Below are 22,140 nucleotides of genomic sequence, written 5' to 3'. Positions count from 1 at the left end.
ATGTGCCCCAGTGCACAGTGATGGAAGAGATGAGAAAGGGGTTCAGCAGTGAGACAGAAGAGGCAAGGGGGTTACAGTGATGGGGCAGATGAGCAGGAGATTATAGTGGTAGGACAGAGGAGCAGGGGGGGTTCAGTGGTGGACCAGTTGAGAAGGGGGTTATTATGGCGGGACAGATAAGCAGGGGGTTACAGTGGTGGGGCAGAAGAGCAGAGGGGTACAGAGGTGGAGCATAAGACCAGAGGGTACAGAGGTGAGGCAGATGTGTAGGAGGTACAGTGGTGGGGCAGAAGAACAGGGTACAGGGTACAGCGGTGGGGCAGATGTTCAGGGGGGTAAAGTGGCTGGGCAGAGGTGCAGGAGGTCCAGTGGTGGGATAGATGAGAAAGGGGTTCAATGGTGAGACAGAAGAGCACAGTACAGTACAGTGATGGGGCAGATAAGCAGGAGGTTACAGTGGTGGGACAGATGAGCAGGGGGGTTGAGTGTTGTGCCAGATGAGAAGGGGGTTACAGTGGTAGAAAAGATAAGCGGGGGTTCAATGTTGGGGCAGATGTGAAAGGGAGGTGCATTAGTGGGACAGATGAGCAAGGGATTATAGAGGTGGAGCAGAAGAGCAGGGGTTACAGAGCTGGGGCAGAATAGCAGAGGGGTACAGAGGTGGGGCAGATGTGCAGGGGGGTACAGTGGCAGGGAAGAGGAGAAAGGAGGTACAGTGGTGGGACAGATGAGCAGGGGGTTACAGTGGTGGGGCAGAAGAGCAGGGGGAACAGAGGTGGAACATAAGAGCAGGGGGTTACAGTGGTGGGGACAGATTTGCAGGGGGTACAGTGATCTGAGGTGAGAAAGTGTAGGAATTGGGGCTGATCTGAGGACTGGAGGTACAGAAATTGGGCTTATCTAAGGCATGAGAGGGCAGGATGTTAATTAGTCACTATTACTCGAGTGGTTTACAGCATTTACTTTATAAAAAATCCTTTTCGTGATTGAGAGTATGACGTTAACATATGTTTGTTATAAAATCGGCATGCCCTATTTCTTTGAAAAAAATGTTTGCATACTGTGCTCAAAAGGTTGCCTACCCCTGCTCTAGCCAGTTCTATGCTGTACGTAATTGCTTCAAGTAAAAAAATGTAACCAAAAGTGAGATAAAAGTTCAAACCAGATTTAAATATTGCAAATTCATTGTAAAATGTGACTGGTTTCCTGTGCTCAAAGGACTCTGAGATAAGGCCCCTGCAGTCAAATTACTAAAGTGAAGAGAAGTTTGCTTCACATAATTCATCACATGCATACCTTTATACTATCCAGCGTCACTACACTTTAGTAAGTCACCTAAATTTTGTGTTATTAAATCCCCCTTTAGGCCATTGGTTGTGGTTACATAAAAAGAAGCACCTGGAGGGGCTCCCGGGTAGTTTTATGTAAAGCTTAAATCTTAAGTATTTGGAAGTTATATCCTCCCCGGCCTTCAACAACACAACATTGGCTAACACTAATAGGCCTAAAGTGGGGTATGGACAGCTGGAGGGGCCATTTTTGCATTTCATAGATTTTGCCAGTTTACTTGTTTTACATTGAGGACAGGTTTATTTTGAGGCATTAGAGACAAGATCATCTATGCCAGTCTTTCTATATATGTATTCGAGAGTCAAATTATGTTATACCTATGGAAAAAAATTGACTGAAGGCAGATGTTTAGCGTTGTTTAGGTTAATTGTCTGAAATCATTGTCTATGCTGGAACTATCTGGTATATATTGGCATTAGAACTTTCCTGGTTTTAGCTGTACATTCATCCCTTGGCTCACAGTCATCTTTAAGCCTGCATATTTGTAAAAAGGAATGTATAGGGTATTTTTGTAAATACATTTTTCTTTATTCACTAAAGTAATTGTGATCTTTTTTGCATGTTCAAAATCCTTGCAACATTTCAGCTTCATGTAAAGGATCTTTGTGATGAGGACTATTTGAAAACAGATTTACAGTGAAAGTCTGTTAGATAATTGTTTATTTTTGGATGAAAAGAATAATAACATTCATTTTACCAGACTATTTAAAATTCAAACTTCTCCTTATTTTTCATTACGTAGGAGACCATGTAGACTAGAACAGAGCCATACTCCAAGATGATTTCCATATGAAGGATGTAAATGGTGGAGGAGGCCAGGGCTGTCATGCAAAAAGTAATCAAGCAGCTACGTGAAGGGTTTCTAAGTTAGTTTAGGTTAGCATGGCTATGGAGGGTAGACTGTTTTGGGGTCATCTAGGCCAGGGCTGTCAGTAATCCATTAGGGGCCCTTTGAGTACTTTGTGGTCTGAAGACCGTATTTGAACATGCCTCTAGCCTCTAGCAATCAGGGTGGCTAAGATAGAGCACAAGAGACACATAGCGGAAGAAAGTAAAGAAAAATCTTTAAATATATAAACAGTAAAAAAGTGAGGTCAGAGCACATTGGCCACATAAAGGAAGATGCGGGAAACTTGGTTACAGATGACAAAGAGATGGCAACTGTACTAAATGCTTTCTTCTTCTCAGTTTTCACACAGGAAAAAGAAAGGTATAACAAGCAAGACTGTACTGTTAGTGACATGTCACAGGATGTAACCTTGTGGCTTTTAGAAGTCAGTGTCCACAAAAGAATAGAAAAATTTAACACAAACAAATCACCAGGACCTGATGGCTTGCACTCGAAAGTCCTAAAAGAACTCAATCAGGTTATAGCCAGACCGCTATGCCTAATCTTTATGGAAAGCATACTAACAGGAATAGTACCAGCTGATTGGCGAAAAGCCCATGTGGTAAATTCCTGGTAACTAGAGGCCTGTTAGCCTAACATCAATAAACTATTTGAGGGGATGAGAAGGGAATATATCCAAGAATTTTATAACAAAGAAAATTGCGCTGGACCAAAAGAAACACCTAATATAGCAGCAACACCACGTGAGATACACAGCAAAAACAATAAAAATCCAAAAAGGTTGGGTTCAAAAAATAAAAATATATGTATAAAAATAATAACCTAAAAATGAATCAATTCATAATGTGAACACTAAATAAATAATAAATAAATATTAAATCCTATGAAAGAATTATCAATAACAATTCAAATACAAATGCAAATGTGAATAAACAATGAATAAATAAATATCAATTGCTAGAAATCTAAAATAATGAAAATTAGTTTGTATATGTGATCATAAAATTCATATAAGTATGTACATAAAAATCCAGAAAGAAAAAAGCAAATAAAAAAAAACCAATAAAGTGAAAAAATTTAAATATATAAATCAGTCCACAGTCCGTGAAGAAATTGAGTGACCACTGGAATATTTTCCACAATAAAGTGACTTGTGCTGAAGGGATCCCACCACCAAGTGAAGTGCACGCTTACCAGCTGTGAAAAATTCAAACACATATGGCCATAACCCAGTCGGGACCTTTTCCTCAGAAAGATCTCCACACACGATCCAATTGTCAAAACGATCCAATCGACAAATCCTCTGCAAAGGTCACCCAGCCCAACTTAATCAGCTCTCCACTGGTACCAAATGATATGGCGAAGGGTAGGTAATTGTTTGCTCGAAAGAAGGGAAAATGGAGCACAAGTCACTTTATTGTGGAAAATATTACAGTCTGTGGACTGATCTATATTTTTTAAATTTTTCACTTTATTATTTTTTATTTGCTTTTTTGCTTTTTTGCTTTCTGGATTTTTATGTACATACTTATATGAATTTTATGAATTTTATGATCACACACACAAACTCATTTTCATTATTTTAGATTTATAGCAATTGATATTTATTTAATCATTGTTTATTCACATTTGTATTGGTATTTGAATTGTTATTGTTAATTCTTTCACAGGATTTAATATTTACTTATTATTCATTTAGTGTTTACATTATGAATTGATTCATTTTTAGGTTGATATTTTTATACATATATTTTTATTCTTTGAGCGCAATCTTTTTGGATTTTTATATCCAAGAATTTGCTGATGAAATCAGTATCATTAGTAGTACTCAGAATGGGTTTACGAAGGGTCATTCTTGCCAAACCAACCTGTTAGCCTTCTATGAGGAAGTCAGCTGCCACCTGGACAAAGGTGTGCCTATGGATGTGGTGTATCTGGATTTTGCAAAAGCATTTGATACAGTCCCCCACAAACACTTAATCTATAAACGGAGGTCTGTAGGCATGGATCATAGGGTTTGCTTTAGTAGATAATAGACTTAGAAATGGCATGCATTGTCAAGCTGCGGCAAGCAAAGCCACCAGAATATTAGCATGCATTAAAAAGGGATTTATTCCAGAGATAAAACAATAATTCTACCACTTTATGAAACGCTAGTTCGGCCACATCTGGTGTATTCTGTCCAGTTCTGGCCACCAATCCTCAAAAAGGATGTGCTGGAGCTGGAGAGAGTTCAAAAAAGGGCAACAAAATTAATAAGGGGGCTGGAGGAGGGATTTATTCTCCCTGGAGAAGAGACACTTGTGAGGAGTGATGATAGCAATATACAAATATCTCAATGGTAATCTCTGTGTAAGTAGAAAACTATTCAGCCTTAGGGAGTGTAAGACACTGGGCCACACAATAAGATTGGAAAAGAAGCGGTTTAACCTTAAGCTGCATAGGGGGTAGTAAGTATGTGGAACTCCCTTCCACAATCAGTGGTGTCCACAGGAAGTATGGATAGTTTGGATAGTTTCCAAAGACTCTTGGATGTGCATCTTATCGAAGACAATATAAGGGGAAATTATCTACACAAATACGCACCCCCCCCCCCCCCCCCCCCACACACACCAACATAGGTTGAACTGGATGTACTATTGTCTTTATTCATCATTGCCAACTATGTAACTATGAAACCTAGGACTCCCTTTTTACATTCAGGGAGAGTTGGGGGGGGGGGGGGGGGGGGTGAGCTCCAGCAGCATACATATAGGCCTTTCCGGTTACCCCGAGTCTCTCAACACTGGAACTCTAGGTCCCAAGTTACGCAGGCACTGTCAGCGGTTGTGTCATCCAACACCCACCTATTCTTTATCGTGGGCACAGAACAGATATCTGCTAGGCCTTTACAAGCTGTGCCCACGGTGTCCAGTTCCTCTAGCGTTACCCCCATCCACCTCATGTGCAGAGCACACCTCACACACTTTTTATCAGCCAAAAAACAGAATGTCAGGTCACATATATTATTTCTGTTACATAGTTGCATTGTTGGTAAGGTTAAATAGAAACAAAAGTACATCCAGTTATTATTTTCTCACCGATTGTTTGTTTATTTTTTCATTTATTGGTGCACATAATTACCCATATACACACTTTTTTTTCTATCCAGGCAGGCCATGCTGGACAGTTCTGTTTTCCTGATTTTCCATCTGTCTTGTTTTGCGCTGCCGGTCCATTTTGGATCCTTTACCCACAGCTCCTGGGCCAGATGCCTCCGGGGGCTACTGGTGGGACTTTGGCATGCGGCATCCTGAATTTTTGTGAGTATGGATCCCTTAGTCTGATTCCCACATTTCAACCTACCTGACATTTCCATGTTCATCACTATGTTATATCTTTTGACCATTTTACTTTATAGAAAGCAAGTCCTCAGGTTGTCCAACTGAGGCCTCAGCACCTCATCAGCCCATGGCAGGATAGCCTAAAGGTACAGGCAACCCCCATTAGGCTGTGTTCCTCTCCTACAGGAAAGACCTTGAAGTTCTATATCTCAGAGTATTTTTATAGACTCCCAGCAGCCATCCAGTCCACCCTCCCAGCAAATGGCCAGGGCTGTATAGATAGTCTTGCTGCCAATTTGCCTTGCTCTATATCTATGTTCTAGAGAGATTTACAGTTCTTCAGAAAGCAGCGAGAGTAATCAAACCTGCAACAAGTGAACACACTGAACAAACCACTGATTACAGTGGACAACACTAAATTTGCCTAACAATAAAACAGCAGCTCCACTGGATACAGTGAGCTCAAACTAAATTTACTTAATCTTAGCACCTAACAGCAGCTCCGCTAGATACAGTGACCGAGAACCAAATCTATCTAATCCTAGCACCAATTTAGGAGGGTGCTACATTCACCCCTTGCCAAAAATAGGCCATGTCCTCATTGGCCTGAGCATAAAGCTCCTAACAAAAATACTTACAAAAAGCTGAGCGTATTATCCCACTAAGATGGAGAGGGTAAAGGGAGGTAATATTTAACAAAGACCCATGTGGTATTCTACATATTGGCAATAAAGGCTTTATTTGCAGTATAAATTAGCAATACTGAAATTCTCATAGTACAAAATATATACAGCCTATCTGTCCAACCAATATACAAAGTATTAGCAAACAAATGGCAATAAAAAAAATACGCCTACAAATTGTTAGCAAGTGCAACCCCTGCCAAAACAAATGGAGCAGTGGGTTGACAAATCAATAAACCTCAAGAATTTATATCAATTTCTTGTCCAGAAATCTTACACTAATATTTACAGCTTATCCTAACTAAATCCCTTATCCTATCTAAGCACACAGGCATTTACATATAGGTTAGTACTGCAGCTGAAACTTAACAGTCTTCACCTAGAATAAAGCAGAGTTGGTACATCTTACCAAAGCTAATATGTACAACACACTTAACAATGTAAAGATTGAAGCACTATCCCCAAAGGGATAACCCTCCAAATGTTAACAATATTAAACATTACATTTCCCAATTATAAATATTATATCTAAGCGTAACACTAATGCAGTCAAATATTTTTCTTAAAAGACATTATCCTACTGTTAGTGAAACACTTAGTTGCCTAAATACACTACCAGATCCATACAGAGCATAAAGGACATTTGTATCAGCATTACTTTAAATAAGCAACATATATACAATGAGGCTGAATTTTGCCTTGTTAAATCCTCCTGAGCCATGGAAAACAAAGCACAAATAGACAATAGTCTAATCTATCTAGATATCTTCATATGAATATGACCGACTATGAAATAGAGCTCCCTAGCCAAGAAGACTGAGCAACACATAGGAACAGTGGAAAAGTCCTTTAAACTGTTTAGGTTCTTGCTATTTCCTATGGCTCTGCCAAAGTCCACTAGCAGTGACACATCCTCGGCAGCATCAGGAGCCCCATCTCCTTTTCACAAATGTAGAGCAAGTAGTTGAAGCTTTGCAACGGGATCCTCCCCCTGCTGGGTAGAAAGCAAATCCTTGCAAGCGTCTCCTTGAATAAGCTCAGAACAATTTCTCCTGGGAAATAGCAAGGGTTACCCCCTATGTTGGGAAGCAGTTCAGTTCCTGCATGCAAGAACTTGAGAACAAATAACTTTACAAGGGTTTCCTTCCTTGGGTAGGCTTCTACCATTGCCTGAGCCCACAACAATGACTCACCAGAACCTACTTCAGCCTGGCATGTCTGAAGATGAGACAAAGTACCCTTTCCCTTTGTTACAAGGATATGAGGAAAGGAATTTAGGAAGGGGGATTGCCCCTTTAAAGTAGTAGTTTAGTTCAACATTAGAATTTGAAGATTTGAAGACTTGCTTGAGAAACTTTACAAAGTGCTTTCTCCTCTGTACTTATGTAGATCATTAGTGAGCAGCTGCCAATTGGCACAACAGCAGCTCGCCCAGAGCTGATATACCCTCTCCCACAGTTGCAAGGATAGGAAGGAAGGGGCTTAGGATACAGGGGGTTGTCTCTTAAAGTAGAAGATTAGTTCAACCTTTGAAAACTGAGCCTTAAAGAACTGGAAAGCTTTAGTAAAAACTTGACAGAGGGTTTCATGTAAATGTTGGTGAGCTGCTGTCCTTTGCCGCAACAGCAGCCCACTTAAACTTGACAGCTTTTGGTGAAAGGTGGTTGCCATTTTGTAGCTTGACAGCTCAGCTTTCTGAACAAGGCCCACCTTAGGACAAAGTAAACAGAGGCATGGATACAGTTTCCTCAATACCTAATGGTAAAATCCAGAATTCAGGATTTGTAGCTGCCTCTAGATTCAAAGTCACAAATATTGACAGCTGAATTGGACTGCAGTTGAATTAGCTGCCAGCCAAATCATGTTTTCCCACTACTATCTACTACAAAAGGCTCACCTTTTGGAACTGTGGCATCTGGCTCCTTCTATACAGGGGTGATAGGATTAACTGTGGCTGTGGGCTTCTCCTCCTCAATAAACTTATAGAGGCTGACCTCTGGGTCCTGCTGACCTTGGACATCTTTACCACAGCTTACTGGTCTCCTGCCCTGGTGGCTGCTCTGGTGGTGGGCTGTTCTCTGACTCCTACTAGCCGTGTCACCCTTATGGTGGAGATAAAGGTCTCACTCCTCTGGTAGATCGTTATCTGGGTGACCACCACTGGTGGAAATATGTTTAATGTGTGTAATCATTCCTCATAACTGAGGTCCTTCTCTGGATTCTCTTCAGATGAATTCCATTGTTTAATATGTCTTTAAAGCGGATCTTCACACTCTATGTGAAGTTCCCCCTTCTTATCTTGACCTCTCTTCCCCCTTTGTAGGTGAATGACATGCACAATGCTTGCTAGGCCTCCTGGGATATGCACATCACATATCCCAGGATAGCTTAAGGCTGGGTTCACATATGAGCACGCAGAGGCTCACAGCAGGAGTCCGGTGTGGCTCTGTTCATCGTTTCAGGTTCGAATTCAGACCAAATTTTGGTCTGAATTCAGACATGAAATGGACCAAAAGAAACACTGGGCTCCTGTGCTAATCACACCAGAGCCACTATGGAGATATGTGAACCGGCTCCATAGAGAGCCGGGCACAATTTCCTGCTGTGCGAATTGGATGCGGGGAAAGCCGCATTTTTGCACTACTGTGAACCCAGCCTTTGTCTTTAATTCAGTAAGTAGGAGAGGGTGGGCCTAGTGTGGAATTATCACAAGGCCCCACTGGTTGAACCTGGAAGAGCCGGCAGGCCTCTCAATGATGTCACAAGTAAAATGGTGGCAAAGGACCAAGCGCTGTCTGTTGACAGAAGGATGTCAGCTGGACAACGCTGGATCTGGTGGCTGGGTGAGTACCCATACTGTGAGGGTATAAAGAAAATAGGGGGGTAGGCTGATGGTGCTTTTTAAAGCACCCCCACTTCACTAAGTGTTCTTTGTTTCAAGGAATTGATCCTATTTATTGTCATGTAGATGTCATGTAGCACAGAGCGCAGTTTGGTAAAGTTGGGTTTGGTATTATTTTCAAGCATAAATTTAACTTTACATTTCAGGATAAACCAGAACAGTTTCCCGAAAAAAAACAAAAGCTTCTCCATTTTTTGGTAACTAAGGCTATTTGACACAGTAAACATTTTTCTCTTTAAGTGTAGTTAGGTTCTCTTTAAGAATATTCATCCTAAAAGGACTGTATTTATAGGCGTATAACGCGCCGCCGTATAACACGCACCTCAAGTTTAGAAGGGAATTTTAAGGAAAAAAAACTTTTAGGAGGGAAGTTTAAGGAAAAAAAAAAACTTACATTTAAATTCCCATCAATGCAGCCTTATCAGTGTCCATTGCAGCCTTGTCAGTGCAGCCTTGCCCCAGTGCAGCCTCGCCCCCAGTGTCTATTGCAGCCTTGTCAGTGCAGCCTTGTCAGTGCAGCCTTGCCAGTGCAGCCTTGCCCCCAGTGTCCATCGCTTAAACAATTTAAAATTGGCACCGTCGAGACTTGCCGGAGTGGAGCGAACGCCGCCGAGATCGCAGGGACTGGGCGGGGCCGAGATACACATAGCCTAGTGTACTCGGCTCTTTTCAGCTCCGCTCACAGTCACGCCCAGTCCCGCCCTATGATGGACATAACACAGGTCCAATGGCGGGACTGGGTATGACTGTGAGAAGAGCCGAGAAGAGCCGAGTACAGTCGGCTATGTGTATTTCGGCGGCAAACGCTCTGCTCCACTCACAGTCAGCGGAGATCGGCGGGGGATCAGTGGGTGATCAGTGGGGATCGGTGTATAACACGCACCCACGATTTCCCCTGATTTCAAGGGAAAAAAGTGCGTGTTATACGCCGATAAATACGGTAATTTCTCCCTGCTAGTCTTTCTTAAGCCTAGTACACAGTGTTAGTTTCGTTTTTAGTTTTTGCAAGCTGAACGGAAAAAAAACTGACAGCTCAGGTCGGAGCTGCAGAACTAACAATCCAATGTTTATACAGCAATCTCCCCTGCTGTTCTATTGTGTTATGACAGTGGGACAGCCCCCAGAATAACAAAAAAAAGGCTATAACAACTCTAAAGGGTCCTACAAGACTAGTTAACTTTTTTTTAAAGTGCACCTGTCCTTTAAATTTGACTTTTCTATTTTTATAAGAATTCACTTCCACTTTTTTTTTTTTAAAGGGGTTGTAAAGCTTCAGTTTAAAAAAATTTAATAAAATAACAAACATGTCATACTTACCTCCCTTGTGCAGTTGGTTTTGCACAGAGTGGCCCAGTACCTCCTCTTCTGGGGTCCCTTAGCGGCGCTAGTAGCTCCTCCTTCTCGAGTGCCCCGTCATAGAAGCCTTCACCCGTGCGGGCCCGCTCCCGAGTCCTGCTTCTGCGTCTATTGACACAGAAAGCAGGACTCGACCCTGCCCCCCGGTGCCCATGTCATTGGATTTGATTGACAGCAGCGAGAGCCAATGGCTGCACTGTTATCAATCCATCCAATCAGGTCCAGAGACACTGGCTTTTTCTGGTGTGCTCCTCCCCGGTGTGAGAAAGAGGGTACAGGTAAGTAAAACGGGGGCTCGGAGGGGGGGGCTGCAACATTACAGGAGGTTTTTCAGGCGCCTAATCCTCTGTTTTCTTCAGCCCTAAAGAAGGGCAGCCTAAAACATGTTGGCTTATCCTGGTTATTACAAATAAAAATTTGTTCTGGAGTTCCACAAGTGCAGTAGTGCTTTTATTTTTTACCTTCCCCAGGTTTTTATTGTTGACTGTGTCCCTACTAATGAGATTCACTCTCTATACTTCTATATATGCGATCGCTCTCATAAATGAGATGGAGGGGTGATCAAAACTAAAAAGAGGACAAGGTTAGATAGTAGCTACATTCAGCAAGTGGACATTACAACTTTCTGTTTTTGGCCTGTATAGGAAAGACGAAAGACGAAGTTGCACTATTTAAATTCTGTCCATGTGTAGCACTGATATTTTTGCCTACTAATGCTTTAATATGTAAACCTATGGACAGTGTTATTACTTAGTATTTGGTGCAATCTAGTGACCAAAACTGGAATGGACTTTAGTTATTTTCTTTTACTGAATAGTGTTGGAAAGATAACAGGAAGTGACTATTGTTTACATTTTTGGCTTTGACCTTATCTAGCCAAAATGCCAGGTGACCTACCCATGATCACCCTCTACTGAACTGCATGCTGGGTAGGCTATAAAAGGGCCAGCGCGGCCATTTTCTTTCTCTTCTGGACACATGGCCTGCCTGTGAGGACCTGTGAGGAGGTCTCCAGAGAACTGCTGCCTGCGGAGCAGCAATCTAAAGCCAGAGGAGGACTTCACACCACAGCATGCTGGGATAGCAGTGTGGCCGGATCAGGAAGGATCCAGAGGCACCCTGACGGAAGTAACTGAGAGCTCCTGGTGACTTTGTGAAGCAGAACAGCGTGACGGCGTGGCCACAACAAATGGACTGAGACCAGCGGAGTGGAGCTGACTTATTCTTCAAACCCAGTTTGGTGAGAGGGCTATTGCCCACAGTTTCTTACGCACTTGCATACACCTAGACTTTAACACAGTTTTGCTGGGATCTATAGTCCCATGGAGGAGACTTTAATAGACTTTAATAGACAGCCTTCACTTCACTATTAACACTGTGTTATACCAGAGGCAAGTACAGGTGTATCACATTACAGGAACAGTTCTAATATTCCTCTTACGTTAACCCTTGTTGTTCCACTGTTGGATTACTGTTGGATTACAATTGTTACAACAACTATAGCTAGCAGAAAAAATAAGATCAAAGACTGCATCCTTTATTGCAAGGCCTTGCACCTTCTTAAAGTAGGGGGAGTTTCCTAGGGATTGCGTTGTAATTCATTATTGATCCTGCATTTCTACAGCTACTAGAGTGTGCTGGAAGTGGGAAGACGCCCAGAGCAAGGTGTAGTCACTTTGAGCACTAGCCCCAATTGGAGACACATTCTCAGGGATCACTTAACACAACTGTACATGTGCATACTGTTGTGTGTTCCTACTGTGCTGTCACATTATGTTGGTGTGACAGTGCAAATGCTGTAATTACTATTGTACACTAACCTCAGTAAATATATGTCATTAGTTAAGTACATTGGTGTGTTGTTCTTTCTCCAGCAGGTGGAGCTATTGGATACCCAGGTGACAACCAAGGAATACTGTCATTATATTGTACATTGTGGGGTTATCTTTCACCATTTATAAGAAAAAGTGTTGCGCTACAAAATGAGAATAAATGTATACAGAAAAAAAGATATCTGTCCAAAAAGTAGAATTATTTAGTCTATTACACAGATAATAATTATACTAGTTCAATTGTGCATATATATATAAACAATACACATAAGTGGATAAATAAAAAGTGTACAAAAATAAAGTCCTCAGGTGAATATTGATACAATATTTGCCTAAGGGACCATCAATAGTCCCCATTGATATGAAGAATAGTGAAAATATATTCCAAAGTGTCCGATATATACAGTATACACCCTTGTGTGAACACCGCCACCTAGAACAGATGTAGGCTTACCGAACGCCTATGACCCAAACGAACATACCCCCAAAGAGGGTCTAGAAAGCTTTGGTTCAAAGCGACTGTGAAGCCCTCAAGCCGACACACCATGAAGCATGGAACTGGTTGATGTAACGCTCCTCCAAAGCCAAGTCAGCCGAAGCCAATATCCTCCAATCAGAGAACATGTCACACTCCCCAGGAAAAACATACGGGATAAAGGAATGGGACCAAATAGCGTAATTCCGTAAAAAAATTTAATTTATTAAAAAAGTATCAAACTTACATTTGAGCAGTTGATAAAGCGCTTTCACATAAAAATGTCAGCAGTGAGGTTCTCCCGACGCGTTTCGTCTCCTTGGACGTCATCTGGGGTGTCCCCCCACTGCTGCAGTACTCACTTATATATGCATTTGTGTCCAATGGGCTAGAATTCCGCCTCTGCGTGTCACCACAAGTCATTTCCGGTTTTGGCCAAAATGGCCGCTCGGCGTGCGTTTCAAGCCTCCTTTTGAAAATTTCATTATAGATTTCTCCGGCCAATATAATTTTATGAAGCTCCATTAGGTCAGAATTTTGCCCATAAAATACTTAATATTTCCCGGATTTAATTGTTGATTTTAGTTATGGTGTCATGTCAAATAGATGACAATCAGCTGAACCACACAGAGAAAGCGGCGAATGCCATGTTCCGCCCTGCATACAGTGACCCGGAAGTGACGTGGATCACCATTGTTCATCACTTCCGGATCACGCCAGCATGGAACGCAGTATACCCAGCATTCATGCCTTCCTCGGAAGTGACGTCACCGCCTACTTAACGTCACGTCCGGTCCCTGGAGCGCAAACAAACAACCATAATAGCGGACATGACACAATAGGCAAAATCATAGCACCACCCAATGAGGCCAAACGGAAAAAATCTTTATGTATTGGACACCCTTCCAATCGAGTGTAACTTATATTGATATTATGGTCTTTGAAAAGGCCTGTTCCTTGCCCCTCTATCGTGGAGTGACTCTAGGGATTCTACTGCTTAGGGTGGAGTCCCTACATTTAATACTTTTCATGAAATTATGACTAAAGCAGCCCATAAATGAGTGATTTTTGTTTCATTCAACCAGCAGATTGAATGAAAAAAAAACACTATTCCCCCATCCACACACTCAATGTGGATGTGGGAATTCTCCCTGCTGAGCGATTGTATTCTGGCAGCAGGGAGACTTTCCCGCTGTCAGAATACACTGATCAAGCAGGGCTATACAGTGTTTATATTTTCTTTCACAGCTATCAGTGTTGTTATTGTCTTTCACTGCTTTTGTCTTTCTTTTGACACGGACACTGCTTTTGTCTTTATTTTTCACACAAAATGTACAATTTTAATTCTGTAGTTATTTGTTGGAACTGGCACAAAAGCAAGAAGTATAACAAGTTGACCAACACTGATGTGAAGATACTTACTTTACGTTTTGTTACTTTACTTTTTGACTTCCTCCAAAAATAACTCACAGAACTAATATATATTACCACATAGTATGCAGGTTGATTGCTAAATGTACTTTCTAGGACTCAGCTGAACATGGATTGCCAAATAAATATATGAATATCCATTAATATATCCAGAGCTTTCCAATGCACTATTATTTAGTCAATCCAATTACTAGACCTTGATTTGCCTGGGCAAAGTAAAGCTTGGGGTGTTCTGTCTTCTCTGTATGGTCTATTTAGATAAATAAATATAAATGAAATTACCTCCAAGACAGATATGTTGATGGTAAGTTTAGATGAGACTCCCATAGGTTTCACATGGTTATAAAGAGTAGATCTTACAGATCTGTAGCCCATATTACCAAAGCCCCGCAACAATCATCCAATCACCCCAATTAAATACTTTTCATTTCTCAACGTATAGGTTCCAAAACAGCTGACAAGAAACTATTGTCACTAGACATTTATAAGAAAAACAGTTCTTGCTGATCATTACCTGTCAGTTCTCCTATGCTGCACTAAGATAATTAAATATGGCATCTGATTGGCTGATGTGGCCAAACTGGCCAGTTCATCTTTAAGAGACTTTAGATCAAGAGATGTCCAGTATTAACAACATGAAAACATAGTAGCATAGAACCATACACCAATTATTATATAGAATTCCAAACAATGTTGACTGAAGATGTATATGGCTGAATACTTTTTGTATTCAAGTCTTGTTTGTGCAATCTCAATGAGTTGAATTGATATTGATTTCTCATTGAAAAATTATATTACAAAGAGGAAGTCAGCCAATACACTAATAAAAAAAAGAAGACAGGAAGAGATCTAGTGTTGCTGTCTTCTGTGAAAGGGTTTACTTAGGGGTGTATTGATGAAAAATTCACCAAGGTATTTGTCTTATGACACTGCATACACATTTGTTCTGTGCTAATTGGGGCAAAATCAAATATTATTGGGCTATTTTCTCTCCAGGTTGAATCCTCATAAAAATAGAGGGGTTTGAGAAAATACTCTATTTTGGACACTAGATAAAAGCTAATGATCATAGTAAATAAGCATGTATTAGAAAGGAACGTGAGAGAAGCACCAAGCCGATCTTAGTGCAGCATCGTTTTAATGAATGTTTAAAAATAGATAACAGTGTGAATAACGGTATGAATTACACTCATAGTGCTCTGTAGGTGAAGGCTTGCCAGCGGTGGGAGAAGCCACCGGTGGATCCTATGTCGTTAACCACGAGCATCGGGTGTCAGCTGAAACTGCACCCTCTAGAGGACTTGGGAAGACTCGGGCTCGAACTCCGGCACGGAAGTTTTTCCAGAGCTGTCAAACTTGGCACTGCCAACCACAGTCTTTGGCCAATTAGCTGATTCATATCACTATTAACACTGTTATCTATTTTTCACCATTCATTAACCACTTCAGCCCCGGACCAATTGTCAGCCTAAGGACCAGAGGTCTTTTTACATTTTCGCACTGCACTGCTTTAACTGGTAATTGCGCGGCCATGCAATGTTGTACCCAAACGAAATTTGCGTCATTTTCTTCCCACAAATAGCGCTTTCTTTTGATGGTATTTGATTGCCTCTGCAATTTTTATTATTTGCGATATAAATGGAAAAAGACCGAAAATTTTGAGAAAAAAAGATATTTTCTACTTTTTGTTATAAGAAAAATCGAATAAACTAAACTTTAGTCATACATTTAGGGCAAAATGTATTCAGCCACATGTCTTTAGTAAAAAAAATGTCAATAAGCGTATATTCATTGGTTTGCGCAAAAGTTATAGCGTCTACAAACTAGAGTACATTTTCAGGAATTTACACAGCTTTTAATTTATGACTGCCTATCTCATTTCTTGAGGTGCTAAAATGGCAGGGCAGTACAAACCCCCCCCAAATGACCCCATTTTGGAAAGTAGACACCCCAAGGAATTGCTGAGGGGCATGTTGAGCCCATTGAATATTTTTTTTTGTCCCAAGTGATTGAATAATGACACAAAAAAAGAAAGTTTACAAAAAGTTGTCACTAAATTATATATTGCTCACACATGCCATAGTTATATGTGGAATTGCACCCCAAAATATATTCTACTACTTCTCCTGAGTACGGGGATACCACATATGTGGGACTTTTTGGGAGTCTAGCCACGTACGGCACCCCGAAAACCAATCACCGCCTTCAGGATTTCTAAGGGTGCAAATTTTTGATTTCACTCCTCACTACCTATCACAGTTTTGAAGGCCATAAAATGCCAAAATAACACAACCCCCCCCAAATGACCCCATTTTGGAAAGTAGACACCCAGAGGAAATTGCTGAGGGGCATGTTGAGCCCATTGAATATTTTTTTTTGTCCCAAGTGATTGAATAATGACACAAAAAAAAAAGTTTACAAAAAGTTGTCACTAAATGATATATTGCTCACACATGCCATAGTTATATGTGGAATTGCACCCCAAAATATATTCTGCTGCTTCTCTTGAGTACGGGGATACCACATATGTGGGACTTTTTGGGAGTCTAGCCGCGTACGGCACCCCGAAAACCAATCACTGCCTTCAGGATTTCTAAGGGTGCAAATTTTTGATTTCACTCCTCACTACCTATCACAGTTTCGAAGGCCATAAATTGCCAAAATAACACAAAACCCTCCCAAATGACCCCATTTTGGAAAGTAGACACCCCAAGGAAATTGCTGAGGGGCATGTTGAGCCCATTGAATATTTTTTTTGTCCCAAGTGATTGAATAATGACACACAAAAAAAAAAGTTTACAAAAAGTTGTCACTAAATGATACATTACTCACACATGCCATAGTTATATGTGGAATTGCACCCCAAAATATATTCTGCTGCTTCTCTTGAGTACGGGGATACCACATATGTGGGACTTTTTGGGAGTCTAGCCGCGTACGGCACCCCAAAAACCAATCACTGCCTTCAGGATTTCTAAGGGTGCAAATTTTTGATTTCACTCCTCACTACCTATCACAGTTTGAAGGCCATAAAATGCCAAAATAACACAAACCCCCCCCCCAAATGACCCCATTTTGGAAAGTAGACACCCCAAGGAAATTGCTGAGGGGCATGTTGAGCCCATTGAATATTTTTTTTTGTCCCAAGTGATTGAATAATGACACCAAAAAAAAAAAAAATTTACAAAAAGTTGTCACTAAATGATATATTACTCACACATGCCATAGTTATATGTGGAATTGCACCCCAAAATATATTCTGCTGCTTCTCCTGAGTACGGGGATACCACATATGTGGGACTTTTTTGGAGTCTAGCCACGAACGGCACCCCGAAAACCAATCACTGCCTTCAGGATTTCTAAGGGTGCAAATTTTTGATTTTACTCCTCACTACCTATCACAGTTTCGAAGGCCATAAAATGCCAAAATAGCCCAAACCTCCCCCCCGAAATGACCCCATTTCGGAAGGTAGACACCCCAAGCTATTTACTGAGAGGCATGTTGAGTCCATGAAATATTTTATATTTTGCCACAAGTTGCAGGAATATTACAATTTTTTTTTTTTATGCACAAAGTTGTCACTAAATGATAAATTGCTCACACATGCTATTGGCATAAGTGAAATTACACCCCATAATAAATTCTGCTGCTTCTCCCAAGTACGGGGATACCACATGTGGGGGACTTTTTGGGAGCCTAGCCACGTACGGGACCCCGAAAACCAAGCACTGCCTTCCGAATTTAAATATAAAACGCTACCAAAAAAACTTTTAGCGATCTCAGGGATCAGGCCTGACTCTGCGAACGCTGCAGTTATTTGTTTAGTGTTTTGTAAGTGACAGTGATCGATCGATACTGCACTTGGGTGGGCTGGGCAGAGGGGCAAAACGCAGGTGCTATCAGGTATCTGGGCTGATCCCGCTAACAATGCGTTTTTTGGAACCCTAAACTGCTGGGGACGCTAGTATAGATCTGATCAGTCAGATATTGATCTGTTCAGATTCTATACCACTATGGGAGGTTTATTCTTTGCACGTGGGTGTTAGCGGTACTGGCACTTACCTAGCGCTGCCTGGGGCGACGCAGACCCTGACCCTAAAACCTAATTGATATCACCCGCTGGGTGATCAGGGGGTTAAACCGTTATTGGGTAATAAATGGTGGGTGCTCTGATGCTATAAAAAGCAAACTAACTAACCAGAGTCACCCGTAACACTTATACGGTGATCACTGGTGAAAGGGTTAACTAGGGGCAATCAGGGGGTTCAAATTTTTATTAGGTAGTATATGGGGGTCCCTGGCGCTATATAAAAACCTGACGGGGAACCTAAATAACTAACTGGCTAACCAGCGTCAACAGTGACACTTATACGGTTATACGAAAGGGTTAACTAGGGGCAATCAGGGGGTTAAAACCATTATTGGGTAGTATATGGGGGTACCTACCGCTATAAAAACCTGGCGGTGAACCTAAAAAAATAACTAGCTACCTAGCGACACTAGGGACACTAATGCAGCGATCAGAAAAATGATCGCTTAGTGACACTGGCAAAAGGGGGTGAAAGGGTTAACTAGGGGCAATCAGGGGGTTAAAACCATTATTGGGTAGTATATCGGGGTACCTAGCGCTATAAAAACCTGGCGGTGAACCTAAAAAAATAACTAGCTACTTAGCGGCACCAGTGACACTAATGCAACGATCAGAAAAACGATCGCTTAGTGACACTGGCAAAAGGGGGTGAAAGGGTTAACTCTAGGGGCAATCAGGGGGTTAAACCTTTATTGGGGGGGTAGGGGGCTACCCTGGACCTAACACTAACTGCCCTGACAGTTTTTACTGTCACAACTGACACTAAATGCAGTGATCAGAAAATAAATGATCACTGCAATCAGTGACACTGTGACTGGGAGGGGGGGCGAGGGCGATCGGGGGGGTGATGGCGGGGAGGGGTTGTGTGCCTATGTGTGCCTACATGTCAGTGTAGTGTTGGTGCACACTTACTTTCAGTTTTCTCCTCGTAGTCCGGTCAAAAAGACCGCCCTGAGGAGAATGACATCACTTCCTCCCTGCCTGTGTTTACAATACACAGCGGGGGAAGCTTCTCATTCGCCAGGAGCGATCGAGAGGGCATGGCCAGAAACCAATGGCCATCCCCTCATCCCGGATCGCTCCTGCAGCAAAACGGACCGCCGCATCCAGCGGGAGGGGGTCCAATCGGACCCCCCACCCACTGGAAGGCGAGCTCGTACATGTACGTGCTTGTGCCTGTCGGTGCCATTGCACCGACGTACATTGCACCGACGTACATTGCCATGCGGCGGTCCTTAAGTGGTTAAAATGATACTGCACTAATATTGGGTTGGTGCTTCTCTCCCATTCCTATCCAGCCCTCTTTTCACAGTTACCAGGTCCCCAGCCTTCACCTGAAGCAGCCTCGCCATCGCCAGCAGCCAACACTACACAAACTTTCTAAGAGTTTCTCATTCTTTACAACTTTACTACAAGTAACTTTTTGTTAGTTTTTATTAATTTATTTTTATTTTTTATTTTTTCTTCTTAAAGATGGATATCTCAACATAATCAATACTATTTATTATTTACTACTTTGCAATTCTTGGGCTCTAGCGCTGAGTTTCATACTAGTCTTGTGTGTGTGTGTTTTTTTTACTAATAAAGTATGTATTTCCTATGATTATCAATTCTATCTAGTGGCCATAATGCATCATATCCTGATTTACTCTATACTGCATGAATAAACAACATACATGAATGTATGTTGGACCTGGAGAGAAAATAGACTATTGACCATTGTTTTTGCCCACATTTTCACAAAATTAATGTACATAAAGTTTTACAGAGTTAATGGCTCTACAATTTTTTTTTTTTTTTATAAATAAAACTAGGCATCACTTTTTGCATGATCTTCCTATTCACATGAAAGGGGAGTATGCTGAGTCAGGGATTTTTTTTTAATTTACCATTCATGAGCATGTCTTCTTCTGCCATGCAAGATAATATGTTCTTAAAAACCCACAAGTGGTATCTATTTATTTAATCAAGTAATGTGCATACTTTTGTATTTTTTTACTCATGTATACAGTGGATTTTCCATAAAGAATATTTAGGTATTGTAATTATAATTAAAGTACAATATACAAAAGTTTAGCCTGCATTTACATCAAATACCAGCATTCAAAAAAGAATCTCTGTACCTGGCTGGGTTTTTTTATATAAATTCTGGCAAGGGTGAAAATAACTCTTCTGAATATGAAAAAAACACTACTGTCCAATTGACATATACTCATACAAAAGGTCTAATTCAAAAGTCTGAAAAAATATGGAGCATTTGAACTGCAACCGATAACTTTCACCTTTCATTTTATGTATTGGTCACTATGGTAACAACTCCACTGTTATATTCACTTCTTTTCTGGGTGGTTTAAAGTTTTTGACTGTTCTGTATTAGATTCAGGGATGAATTACAAGGGTAATTTAATCTAATCATGCTACCGAGCAATTAAAATGCATGCTGTCAGTCACCTAGATTTCAATACATTGAAATCAATTTGTTGCGAATGAGACAGTTGACAATCTCTGGTTAAAACTCTTAACATGATGATAATGGCAATGGCAATTCAGTTTAGACAATGGGAAGAGAAAAATTAAATACGGTTTTGTCACCTTACAATTATATTCATTTTGTAAAGTGTTAAATGTTTATACTTTTTCTTTTTTAGATTCATATATTTTTGAGATTTTTAAAGAAAAAATGTTGACTTTCCCTTTAATACAATGCACCACTTTCACATGTATCTATTTGCTCTATATTTAGTTCACATGTGCAGTACAGAGTGACAGCTATCCCTGCGACAGTGGCAGCAGTTCTACAGACCGATGGATGACCCTGTCCTTTCGTGTCAATTATTATGTGACACTCTGCCACAATAAGTAACAGCGGCAGGTTATGTAATAAGCATATTATAAGAAATATTAGACTAGGCATCAGTTAATGGCATTGTACAAGTTATGTATTTAATTGCCTTAGCGTGATCAAGTAAGTTTCTTAGTGCAGACGGTAAATGGTCAATGTGCTCAGCCATACCAACTGCACCAATTACTGCTTTTTTAACAGAAGGGATCTGACAGATGCCCCTGCATGCTTCCAGCCTAGCAGAATATTTCCTCAAAGAGAATAGTAATGTGTTAACTGGCATTCAATGCAATGTTTTGAATCATTTCCTGAATATAGCATCTGGTATACCTATACCATTAGCATGATGCTTGCACCTGCATTCTGACATATCCCAATCTGCATTGCACAGTAAAGCTGTCTTCAGTGTGCAGGCTTCCTTCATTCTGGATCTAGTTACTAAGTTTATTGACATTATGTTGTTGTAGTAGTGATGGTAAAAACTGAATTCTCTTACCTTAGAAGAGGGAAGATGTCTGAGTTGCTCAGGGCTCCTCTTGGCTTATTCAGAGCATGCAGAAACTGACATTAGCAAGACTGCAAATTCTTTGCATTGTATTCCACTCAGAGTATTTAAGACTGTGATGAAGAGAGGAGGGGGTAGGTATATTTGGAGGGAGGCTAAAGAGAGAGAACTGCTAGTCCTGGGTTTGCAGCAGAGAACACAGCCAGCTCCCTACAGCTGCATGCAGTATTGATGAAGTAAGTCAGGATGCAAGCACAGCAAGAATTGTCAAACACTCTGACCCCTCCCACCCAGTTTATCCCCTAGCGTGAACCAGTTTTACTTCCAAGATAACAATTCCCTGGAGTAATAACCCTTGTGTCACTCTCCACTTAGAGGAATCACACCTGAATGGCTGACAAAAGAGATTTCTTATCTCACCAGAGGATATATTGGGTCATCTCAACCATCTTTCTAGTACAAACTGGCCAGGGACATCACATAGTCACCCTTTAGTACAA

The 22,140-nt window shown here is 41.1% G+C and overlaps 1 protein-coding gene across 7 annotated transcripts in view; it reads right to left on the bottom strand.

The window, feature by feature from the left end:
- The window catches only part of AIFM3 (AIF family member 3), a 140,466-nt gene extending 118,579 nt beyond the window's left edge, over window positions 1-21,887 (bottom strand). For 6 of the 7 annotated variants that reach the window (XM_077462116.1, XM_077462115.1, XM_077462119.1 and 3 more), the window contains exon 1: window positions 21,632-21,887. The gene's annotated coding sequence lies outside the window, so the exon portion shown is untranslated. The remainder of the gene's footprint in view (window positions 1-21,631) is intronic. The other variant, XM_077462122.1, reaches the window with a different exon arrangement.
- Between the last annotated feature and the right edge of the window lie 253 nt (window positions 21,888-22,140).

This window comes from Lithobates pipiens, unplaced genomic scaffold (assembly GCF_037356315.1).
Source record: "Lithobates pipiens isolate NorthernLeopardFrog02 unplaced genomic scaffold, aLitPip1_a1.2 Scaffold_3, whole genome shotgun sequence".
Lineage (NCBI taxonomy): Eukaryota > Metazoa > Chordata > Amphibia > Anura > Ranidae > Lithobates > Lithobates pipiens.
This window is presented reverse-complemented; position numbering and strand designations above follow the sequence as displayed.